The sequence below is a fragment of the Cydia amplana genome, chromosome 9 (genome assembly GCF_948474715.1).
Source record: "Cydia amplana chromosome 9, ilCydAmpl1.1, whole genome shotgun sequence".
Taxonomy (NCBI): domain Eukaryota; kingdom Metazoa; phylum Arthropoda; class Insecta; order Lepidoptera; family Tortricidae; genus Cydia; species Cydia amplana.
In genome coordinates, this window is record NC_086077.1 from 16,297,670 (window position 1) to 16,310,031 (window position 12,362).

A 12,362-nucleotide genomic window follows, 5' to 3' on the forward strand; every position below is an offset into this window, starting at 1 on the left:
CGCTTGACTACTAATTCCAAGAGTAAACGTGCGTAGGCACATATTATCCATTGCCATATTATCTGACCTCCCAACCCAGATTGGAAACTAGGCCTTGGAATTGAAGGGATGTTTACAAAAACAACATAACTGCTTAAAGCGGTTGACACTTTTTTAAGAACATTGTTAATCGTTTCAGGTGTCAACCAGTGTAGTCAGTTATGTTGTTTTTGTAAACATCCCTTCAATTAGTCCGGTTTCCTCACGATGTCTTCCTTTACCGAAAAGTGACTGGTAAAATATCCAAATTACAATATTTTGTAATTCTTTTACAAACAAGTCTGGATCCCTAAAATGGCGGCATAAAGTCTACCTATATGGCCGACTTCCATTCATTAGCCATGCGCATTAATGTACGGCCTTTGTGTCCCTAAAAATATGATTATGACGGTGGCCTATTGTCCTTTCTAACGTCCCAAAAATCCAATATGGCGAAATTGTGTCGCTTCAGGCGTTAAAAATGGACGTTCTTTTTTATGATATAGGAGCTAAATGAGCAGATGAATCGTCTGATGGTAAGCAAATACCGTCGTCCATGGACCAGTTAGAGGGGTTATACTTGTGTTGCCAGATTTTAAGAGAAGCATGTATAATATACCTATTGTTTGCAGAAGTATCCTAGATACAAAATTAATTTAACATACCCATTGAAACTGCGGGATTATGAATATTCAATATTTGTATAGGTACCTATTTTGATAAAAAATTACGTAAACTATGCAACAAATGTTATTGAAATATTTTCAGAAATTCAATAACGATGAGTACTAAATATTTCAGTCAATTAATGGGATATTTTACCTAATAAACAAGCATAATGTGAAATTAATTTAATCATTCTATGAATACCAAACAAGCCAATATCAAACAAGCACCTGAGAATACACATCATAATTACAACATCAGTTTTTTAATGACATGATCATGTAAATAAAAGTTGTAAGGTAAAGATAATTCAACCTAAAATCCTGGCGACTTAGAAGTATAAAGCACAAACTTTAACCTTTAGTAGGTATGCTTAGACACTGATCCGTATTCAACTTAAACATGTATTTGTCATGATCGCTTTATAAACCGATTTTTTTTTGACAGTAAGAAAGTTTAATGAGCAGCGATTCTGATTTCATGCGACGAAACCATTTCCTCAGATTGTCGTCACGTCTTCTATCCCACAAAGAAAATTAAACTGGCTCGTATAAAATTGTTCGTGTCCCTATAATATATAAACTGTATCGACAAAATTCAAATGACATTCGCGTCACGATCGGCCATTACTTGCCAACAGTGACTTCCAATTTCAAAAAAATAACAAAACTATTTAGACACATGCACTTCTTGTATACAATCATTTCTAAACTATATTACCAGGGAGTACAGTTTAGTTTTGAGTGAAGAGTTTGAAAACTTAAGCTCTTTTGGTATATCGAAGTAGGGAGCTGTAACGTGAAAATTTTAAATTTCGTGTTTAAGTGAAATTTTATTGGGAAGCCCTATTTTATTTGGACAACGTCCAATTTCTAAGTCTGCTCTAAGCGATAATATTCGAATTTTAAAGATGTGGAAAAGTTTTCCGTTAGAAAAATTCGTGCACGAAAATCTTCTAAAAATTTATTTAGTGTTAGCGAACACTGCATTGGAGTTTATATGGTTCTTAAGTTCATTTTACAGCTTGCTCCCAGGAATAAAAGTGTTCGTACAGTAAAATTTTGTACCTCAGCAGAAATATATTTTACACTTTTATTTTATATTATCTTTATCGTTTCTATTTTCACTGTGAGATGAAATTAGTAAAAACAAATCTGTGTTAAGCAAAAGAAAAGGAAACTAGGTCAGAAAAAGCCGTTTTCAAGAAAAATGCTTTAAAAATAATGGATTTTGGAACTGAACCCTTGGAGCGGGACTTACATTTTGAAAGTATCGCCAATATAGTCAAATCAGCCTTAGCAATGTCAGTGACATCGCCTGCTTCAACGCCACCTAGCATTTTAACAGTAATACTGTTGCAGTTGTCATCATTGGAATGACACCTTACGCTGCTATAGTCGACATCCGAATGCCACCTTTACTGTTAAGTATTGTTTTCCATTGAAATTGTTTTACTTTTAGCGCGAACCGAATTCCAAAATTCTGATTAACATTCATTAAACTTTATAAGCGGTAATTAAAGTTGTTTCCGCGTGCATTGCATAACGGGGTTTCCCTAATTAACCAACTTTTAAGCAATTAGGCGGTAAACATAATAATGAAATGATTACGTTTCCAATTTCTATGGTTTTGTACAGCGAGCAAAATTTTATTGAATTCGTTCATAATGTGGCCATGCTCTTTTGCTACTGGTGTAATTTCGCTTCTATTTATTATGGGACTGTAGCTAAACCAAAAGAAATGGTTATAATTTTAGTGCATGCATTTGCGTGATGTGGCACAGTACAGCGCCATCTATTTTGGGTGGTCAAACTAAGGGTCACTTTTTTTCTTAGACTTTATCTCTCTATCAGAATCAATTCTCTTTGTACACGTTACACTCAGCAAGCTTTTTATTAGGAGTTAATCTACCACAAAACGGGCCTTGAAGTAAGACCTTCTCACGTGGATAGATGGCGATGCTGTCAATTTTCGCATTGCAGTATCCTGAACACTGCACCGTTAATTGAATTAATAGTTTGCGAGGCCTATAAACTGCCACGGTAGACAGAATTCAGTGGGAAGTTGTTTGACGATTAATGTTTCTTTAAACCGTTCTTTCTGGTTATCAGGTCAGCGAAATGGCATTTTGATCATAATGATACATTAATTTTCACTTAATATTCGGAAGTTGCTCAAACTTAATATTTCATTACATCGTACTATGGTTAAATTTTAAGAGAATGTATAAACAATACAAGTCAGACGATTCACAAATTAGTTTAAGTCTTTGTATTGCGACAATTTTTTTCGTAACCACGAAAATTTTTCACAGACTTGTTAAACCGATTCGCTCGCGAGACTAAAGTAATTTAAACGGAACATCCCACGTTCCACTTCGTAACACGTCCAAACCAAGCCTACAATGAATCTCCCGCTATTCAAAAATTGAAAGAAAAAACCATTTGCAATTCCCGACATGCCCGGCCTTTCAGATGTTTCTTTCGGTGGCACTTCATAAAAATTCGGCAACAACCCTAGCGTGAAGACAAAAGAAATTGTTCGTGACGTGAAAAGCAAAGGCGATGGAAACGGCCCTAGGGTTGTCAAGCACAGCAGATTTACAATGCTTGCGTTTTCAATTGTTTTTCGGTGTGGACGGTTGCGTGAGATATTCTCGTATGCCCGCAACTTTTTTTAGTTATTTCATTATGTTAGTCTCTAGATTTTTATATTTCTTTGCCCTTTTTCTCTAGCGTACTAATATACTGTATTTCAGGCTTGACATTTATGATTGGAGATTGTTGGGGTTGTTAAACTTTAGAAAGATTTTAATTGTTAATATATATTTGCTAACTTATTTTGTAGTTGTTTAATGTATTATTTGATGCAATAAGATTTTGGTTACATGCAGCACATATGTATTTATGATTTTCTATTTTGATTTTCTGATGTTTTTATATGTATATTAAATTACCTTTTATCTATATCTTTTATTTCTAGCATGTAAAGAACTTTACAACATTTTGACCCGACCCTCTGTCCGCGGCAGACATGTTTCATTAAAAAAGAAATTGGCGTTAACTTTGTTCCCAAACAAATACATTGTTTGAACATTTACACAAATTTAATTCAGAAAAACATTTGTGAAATGGAAAAGAAAATAAATTATTTAATTCTAACGTAGACTAGTAAACAAAGAAGAAAAGAGTGGTTTGAACGTTTATTCCTACTGTTCTATATTATTACTACTGTTCAACTCAAATTAAATACCTAATATTACATAAATATCGGAAAGTATGACTTTTATCAACTTATATTTTAGACAAAATCGGTCATGAAATCTGGATTAATCAAAGATTAGACTTTGAGCTGAGTTTAAATCAGGTCCCATAAAACAATATGGCTGTTTAGCGGCTTAACTTTTATTAAAAGAAATTCACGCTCCCTCGGGGGTATCTAGGATAAGATAACCAATATGAAACATTTTTTCCTCATCTCTCTAAGATTGTGTTATCTTATCTTATATTCTCGCCGAATATAAGGAAGGTTGCAAAAATTGCTGGCTGAATATTAATTTTAAACGGACGACCTTGCGACTCTGTCTAGTTTAATCAAAATTTTCACAAAAATTATGTCAAATTAAAACAATAAATATCGAATAATTAACCTTTAACATGGCAAGACATTAAATAATGTTTTAGGGATAGTAATAATGAGTTAAAAAATACTATGATTGAAGAAAAAATAAATACAAAATTTAGAAATTAGGGTATGTATATCATTTATATATATTATTATTTTTGACTGATCATAAACTGCAAAATAATTTCTAACCTTTCCGAACATTTTGAGGAAAGGTAATTTGAATAGGACTCCCTCAAGGAGCCTGCGTGACACCAACTACACACCGCGTAATCTTATTCCTTCTAAACGATTGCTCTCGTGCCACGCTTGGGTTACACGATCAATTTATTTTCAATTTTTTCCCCTCCATACCCACGTCACGGTGCCAAATTGGATCTGCGAATGCCCTACCATGCGTTTCTTTTAATTTTGGGAGATAGTAAACAACTAAACATCTATATTTATCAAAAAAAAAACCGAGTCTGATTGTCAAAAACCGGTGACCTTGGTGCCCCAACATTTTATATACTTTGGTGGAAGGTCCATATTGGTACCAAAGATGGCCCATCGTTACTTGCATCTCTAATGTTCCGTACAAAACTTTGCTCACAGAAAACTTTTGGGATTACTTCTTGGGGTCTTTCAAATCGGTTATTTATTTTTCTATGTTATTACTTATGAACTTGCAGTTTTGCAGCAAACATGAACGGAAAATTTGAATCTATTCCCACATAAAAATATGATTTTTTTAAAGACAAGAACTAGGCCTTCGCACCTTCGCAGGTACTTTGCACCTCAGCGCGGTGAGTGAGTTTCAATTGAGTGAATACGCAGTGAGTTGTAATCGAGAAACCCGTAGTAACTCAAGTGTGTGTTTACGCACGACCTGGGGGGTAGGCTTTGATTCCACGGCCTGATCTCTATCTCCAATATGGCTGTGTGATAAAAACGCATGTTGAGGTGCGGCAGATAAGCTAAAAAACATTATCGAACTATTAGGTGAGAACAAATCTATTTCTGTAACTATAAGGAAAAGACGCGTAAATTTCATATTTTTTTTTCCATAAACATGGATGATGGAATTGTTTTATATATACAAAAGAAAGAAACTTGCGTACGAGTACCTAGATGTATTATATTATATTATACGGACCAAAGAGTATGATACAAAATTACATTTATAATATACAATACAATACAACACAAATCCTCTTTATCGCACAACCTCAGAATATTTTCATCTCTTCATTTTACTTTGTTTTATATTTAATTAATTCTAATAATTTCCTATATTCTTACAAATGGATTTATCATTAAATCAATTAAGTAAATAAAGTCTCGAGGATTGTAGTATATTTTTAACAGGGATGTAACGGATGTGGTTTTATCGGAACCGAAAGCGGAACCAGATGTTTTAAATTTAGTTTATCGGAACCAGAAACGGAATCGGAACCGAAAACGGAACCGGAACCAGAACCGGAGCCTGACTAGCGTGAGACAGTACCTACTGTCAGTAGGTACACATTATACAACACAACATACGAATAGGTACTTTAAATTCAACAACACGAATAAATCAAAACATCTAATTACTGCAGCACGTGGCAAACGGGGCTATGAGTAAATGACTGGTATAAACCTGTTTGTTTTTGATGTACGCCGCTCATGTCCCGCTGCCGCGCCAAGCATTGACATCCGATATAACATCCGTTTCAAAAGTAACGGAACCGGAACAGAAACGGATGTGTAATACCAAACGGAAGTTCCGACTTAACGGAAACGGAAACGGAGCTCCGTAACATCCCTGATTTTTAATAGTTAATATCTATTCCTTTCAGATAACAAAGGTTTAAATATCCATCAAACGAAAGAGAGAGAAATAAAAACTGAAATAATTTCACAGACCTTCGAAAGTTTTTAACATGAATACGACATCTCTCATTTTTGCCTTCGACAAACTTTATAGGAGGCATTTGTAAGTACTAATATTTCACTTGCCTATCAAAAATATAAACACTCCCACCCACACCACCCACACCCACCCATTTTCAAAATACAAAAAACATCCAGCCCGTGTCATTTTATCGTTCTTTTTTATCCGGGTTAAAATCACATTCGAACGTCCCTCCAGTGGCAACATACCGACAACAGCCCGGCAACATCCCGGCAACGCACTAATTGCTCGTTACGCGTTGCCACGTGTTGCCAATTGCTTTATTTTTAATTTTTTATCTGTATATTCGGGTACGAATTGACGCGGTGTGTTAGCAACGGCGTAATAAAAATATGAGAAATGTTACGATTTTTACGGAATAAACCCGAAGTTACGAGTACAATTGGGGCATTATCTATGAAAAGGGCCTTATTGTCGATGGCGCTTACGCCGCACAGCGTCGTGCGGCATTGTATTTATATCGGAGCATCGTTAATAATGGCGTAAGCGCCATCGACAATAAGGTGCCTTTTCATAGATAACGTCACAATTTATCTTGGGCTAACGGTTAACTCTGAGTCAGTGGCTAACCCAAGATTGGTGCAAAAGTGGCCCTAAATCAGGATAATTTGGGGTAGGTAGATAACCTCGTGAAAACCATGTGACGAAATATTTTCATGTTCATTTTTTTTAAGATGGACTATTTTATACACATAAATTAACTTTGACACTTCTATAAAGAAAATTAAACGAATACTAAGTTATTCTAATCTTAGAGTACCTTACTCTCTAGCTTAAAAATCATCTCATTTGCAATACATTTACACATATACTAGGTACCTACTAGACAAAGATGGATGTAGGAGGGATAATGCTACGAGACAAAAGTGAAATCTCTTTCTTTGTTACAAGCAGGGGTCGGACAAAAAGTGCGGATGACGTAAAAATGACGTAATCTTGCACACAGGATGATGTTTGAGTTTGTATTTAAACTTCCGTGTGACATGTAGTAACAAAGTAGTATTAATGAAGTAACAAAATAATCGTAAATAAATCCATGGAATTAATAATACAGGTGGTAGGGTGATGTAGTGAATAAAATAAATTTCACGAAACTTGCCACAATATTCGAGTAAAGATGACATTTTAGAGCGTTTTCTTATACATTAGTAAATATAAATTTTAACTAAATATAATCGTGAAGATACAATAGCTAAACAATAACGAAGTCAATTTATTGTTCATCTGATTGACAATGTGTCAGTCAAAAACGTACTTACTCATTTCAAGTGGCGATATCGTTTAATAAAGAGGTTGATAAATGATAAGTGATAATTGTTTATAAAAATCAAAAATACTATTTGAAATCATCCTATAAGTGGTTTGACGTCATCCGCACTTTTTGTCCGACCCCTGGTTACAAGTGTAAATGATAAGATTATTTGAGTCACGAACTAAGACAAATTACTCTTCACCGAGCTAATTTCATGGTTAGGGAAAAATCCAAGTCTTTCACACTAAAAGGCTTAAGGCACATTACTTTTGTTTTGACATATGGCCTTTTGTAATCAATGAAAAATATACTTGACACTTAATATTCAACACGAGAGTTTCAGTTCTACAATTGTGAAATGTAGTATGAGACAAAAATATTCATAAGTTTCGTGACTTTTGGTTTGTTTTGTTTAGATTTAAAATGAGACTTCTCTGAATAAAATGGTGAATTCAGACGTAAAAAGTTTAGATACGCCTTTTTTATTCAAACGAAGAATGAAAACTGTATTTATATGCATCAATGTACATGTACCTATGCGATATATGACTGATAGCTAATGGGTGGACAGTATAATGAGATGATGCAAACACGTGTTATAAGGAACTTACCTAATTATTTTAATCACTATATAGTATAAAACAAAGTCGCTTCCCGCTGTCTGTCCCTATGTACATGCTTAGATCTTTAAAACTACACAACGGATTTTTATGCGGTTTTTTTAATAAATTCGCAAGTTACCTTGAATGAGTGATCCAAGAGGAAGGTATAATGTTAACCCGTACGAGGCCGGGGCGGGTCGCTAGTAATATTAAGAAAATACAGAACAATATTTTAACGGTGTCAAAGGCTGACTGACATGGAACAAGAAGTAAAAAAATATATAAAAATTAAAGATATAAAAGAGGTCGAATTTAAACTGTTGTGAGACATACTAACATTGAATAATTTTACGGTTTAGACTCACTTGTTTGTGTTAGTGCTTGAGAAAGGAGACAACATGTCGCGCGAGTGACTTAAAACAAGTGAGTCTAAACCGTAAAATTATTCAATAAAAGAGGTCGCCAACGATGACAATAAACAATAAAATTGGCGATATCACACGTCGTTGAATCCAGCCCCAGTCTAAATCGCTACCTATTCCAGGATTATACTAGGTAGGTAGACACACAGATGCTCGACTATTAATTAAAACTAAAGGCCCTCGTGTGGTGGCCACGTGAAGTTTAAATGAATTTATGCGTTTAGTTCGGCCGCCTAATTTCGACTGCGACCAAATTTGGTATTGGCCGGCTTGCTTCGGGACTTTCGGGGGAGTTTTGTAATATAAACGCTGGTGCTAGTTGGATAATGGGTTCAAACATAGGAGCGGATAAATTCATAAGGTAAGGCATCTTTATTTTTTTATAGACACACATGTCTTCTTCTTCCTCGCGTTATCCCGGCATTTTGCCACGGCTCATGGGGTCCGCTTGACAACTAATCCCAAGAATAGACGTAGGCTCTAGCTTTTACGAAAGCGACTGTCATCGGACCTTCCAACCCAGAGGGTAAACTAGGCCTTATTGGGATTAGTCCGATTTCCTCACGATGTTTTTCTTCACCGAAAAGCAACTGGTAAATAAAAAATGATATTTCGTACATAAGTTCCGAAAAACTCATTGGTACGAGCCGGGGTTTGAACCAGCTACCTCCGGATTGAAAGTCGTACACTCTTACCGCTAGGCCACCTGCGCTTATACACAAATGTCATAAACCATAAACCCTATATCGGAGGGGTGCTGACCCGCGGTGAGTGCGGTCGTATCATTCACTGCAAAGATAGGCTACGTCAGCCACCTGAGAGCTACGGATCGTCACTCTCAATAGCTAGTACAAACCCAGTCGCAGGACAGGATGATGATGATGATGATATGCAATCAAAAACCGCAAATTACGGGCAGCATAAAGATAAACTATTTTGGAGAGTAACGCTAATAATGTATGTGAGTACTGAGGCAACTTTTTGTGTAAATTATCAGCCAGACTGATGGACTATGAGCTAACAAGTAGAAGAAACGATAAAACTTGAGTCATTACGAAACTTGCGCTTTTAGAACTTTGGCATCATCACCTGTTAGTGTGCGTTCACGATAAAAGTTTATTGTTACTGGTAAAAGAAAGAAAGATCAATAATATTTAATGTTAGAAGCTCAGGATAGTCAGTACTTACCTGGGAACAAAGGTTGGAATGAACTTAACGGAAAATTTAGTTTATAATGCTGAATTGTTACACGTTTATATACAAAGAAAATTCCATGAAAAAATCACCCGGAAACTAGACTATATTTGCAAATTGCAAGGCCAGGATTCAGGAAAAACCTTTCTTGGTTAAAGTTGGCTAGAAAGGAAAAAAAAACACTAAAACATGTCTAATTTTAATTTAATAGTAGTTTATGCAACAGTGATATAATAAGGGTTCTTAAAATTCAAGGGTCGAAGTTACAAAACGAGACGTAGTCGAGTTTTGTAAAAAAAGACCCGAGAATTTTAAGAACCAATTATGAGCTGTTGCATACATTACTTTTTCTATGACAGCTGCAGCAAAAAAAAAAAAGTTATTATTAAAAAAAAAGAGTTATTATTAAAAAAAAAGAGTTATTATTTAAAAAAAAGAGTTATTATTAAAAAAAAGAGTTATTATTTAAAAAAAAATGAGTTATTATTTAAAAAAAAAAGAGTTATTATTGTAAATGAAAACATACCTCTTTCAATCAAGATGATCGGTACTTGTATCTTTAAAAAAAATAAAGCAGTTGTATTATACTCATAAGATGACTGCTAGCAGTCATCTTATGAGCCTATAGACAAATCATTCAAATGACATTGCTTTAGATATCACTGTCAGTCATTTAATTGACACATTTAAGTGCTGGAGTAGAAAAAATCAATTTTATATCATTAACCTGCATACCACAGCAGTAGGTTTTATTTGAGTATAAAATAGCCAGTGATGTAGCCGAGGGATATGACGAACATAATTTTAAAGAGAATGCTTATTAAACTTATTGAGATATAAAACGTTAAAACCCGCAGGATGGCCATACCTTCCGTCGCGCGTCATATCTTTTATTCTTTTCTAATTTCCTTAACAGTTTGTATTTACTATCTCACTGTTGAATAAAGACCTCCTTCATCGACATCCTTTCGTCCAGACCAGCTATCATGGTCGCATTTTTATCACCTGTCATGCTATGCGTCACTTTCTCACTTACATATTAGTTAGAACGTGACAGCCATGGTTACAAATGATAAAGAGCCGGCCAGCTTAGGTTGTCCAGGGAGACAAGCCCACTCCAAAAGTGAACTCACACTTACTCGTATCAAATCCCTCTATATTTTTAACTACAATTTCGCGTCTACAGATGTAGTGTATAATTGTTTTCCATCGTGTTTTCTCGAAAACGTTCGTATTTGTCATGCTATTTCAGTCAACCTAAGTACTTTTTGTACAGAGACTGACTGAAATAGCAAGACACGTTCGTACGTCGTGAAAATACGATGGAAAATATTTACGCACTACATCTGTTAGAACATTGCCCAGTTAATTGCCATTTCGGCTATGACGGTGCCGGCCAAAAATGACTCAAAACTGCCGCCGTTATACTTTTAATGGCCTAACTTTTTTATTCATAGCGTTTTTAAATGCTCAATTTATGAATAAACGAATAAACTTGATGCTTGTTAGGACGAGTCGTTGAATTTTATAATAACTAACGCTTCCTCGTATTAAGTTTCAGTTGTAAAAAGAGGAAATCGTCCTTAATCAAGGCGTATAGAGTTCAAATTTAAACAAAATGATACATCATTTTAAGCGACATCTTCAAAGCAAATATGCAACTGGAGTCCCAAAACAAATTGTCAACATCATATATTGTTCCTCGCATGTGTTTATTTATTTTTCACTATTTTAAATTGCGGTTTGTAGGAAGACAGAATTAAGATACAAATATATTCCCGTATTTATCGAAAAAAGGTAGATTTTTTTGTTATTGTGATAAAGGTATTATGTCGATCTCGTCGATTGTATTAGAATTCTATACTACAAAATAGTTAGTATTCGTTAGCATATTGATACTAGTGAATTCTCGCCTCATGTAATCATACAAAAATTGTGCGTCTTCTCATTTACAACAAAAGCATTCTGTCATCCGAGAAACTGATTTAACAGTTATAAAAGACCGTAGTGTATTTTTTCACTCAATCTATTCAATCAATGTTTTAATGAAAAGGTATACATTTCACAGAATTCGAAAAGTCAATTCTATTTCTTTCAGTCGCCAGACATTTCGAGGTAGTCTACCCAAGACATCGCAAATAGAAAATGGCGACGAACGCTTTTGTTAACACGAAAAACCAATTTCCACCACAAGGTATATTCTCAAAGGTATAGGGATGTGTTTCACTTGTTTATCATTTGATGTAGGTACATAACAATTAACGCGCGGATCTCATTACGTGGTGAACAAAAGTGCTTTTCACCGAAAAAGCTTTGTTTCGCCACGGGCGTGATACTTTGAGCGCGATAATTAAAGGATGTAAAGGAAGTACATAATACAGTATCTATATAAGTATGTTTAGTTCATGTGGGTGTGTAGTAAATATATTGTTATCATCATCATCCTGGCGTCAATCCCAGCTGTGCCCCCGCGCGGGGCGCGAGGACCCGGGGTCCGCCTAGTAAATATATTGTTATGTAGGTAGGTAACCAACCTATTGAAAAGTATAAATAGTATTCGTTAGGCAAACGGAGCTATGAAATAATATAACTTAAATATGCTGTATTGGAGCTGACTTATCTTTTAGGAAACTAAAAGGATTTAAGGT